This window comes from Brassica oleracea, chromosome C7, assembly GCF_000695525.1.
Source record: "Brassica oleracea var. oleracea cultivar TO1000 chromosome C7, BOL, whole genome shotgun sequence".
Taxonomy (NCBI): Eukaryota; Viridiplantae; Streptophyta; class Magnoliopsida; order Brassicales; family Brassicaceae; genus Brassica; species Brassica oleracea.
Genome location: NC_027754.1, coordinates 2,049,189 through 2,049,793, shown reverse-complemented (window position 1 = coordinate 2,049,793; position 605 = coordinate 2,049,189).

Below are 605 nucleotides of genomic sequence, written 5' to 3'. Positions count from 1 at the left end.
TCACTTATATGGCCTGATGCATATTAACCTTATATACATGTAAAACTCGTGATGTCCCCAAGCTTATAGACTTTAGAGTCTGAACCTTATAGGTAATAGCATGTACGACCAAAATGTTATCAAGCTGTTATATCTGTGTTTATAGTATGGTCATGGACCACGGGTTTGTCCTCACTCCCCCTCATGATCATACTATAATCTGCAGATGCTTGGAACATTATAGCCTAATGAGTTTCCCTTGTGTACATGTTACACAACGTGAGATACTATGGGATAACTCTGTGTGCCCTTTTCATATCAATTTTTTTCATCAAGTTTAAAACAGGATGGCTAATCCGGTCATGCCATATAGTGTATAATTTTCGTGGGGGTATTCCAATCTGGTTACCATGGCTTTTGCCTCTATCATACTGATCTTTGCATAGTCTAGATCAGTAGAGGATGCATGTATAGTTTCGATCGCTCTTTGTTTCCTTTGCCCATTGTTTCTATATGGAAACCATTATCTTATATCTTATAAACTCAATGGGCTTCTTTGGGTGGATATGGAGCATTAGATCTTTCAAGCTTGCGTGCTCTTTTTAGGCACCAATGTACTTAGCCTA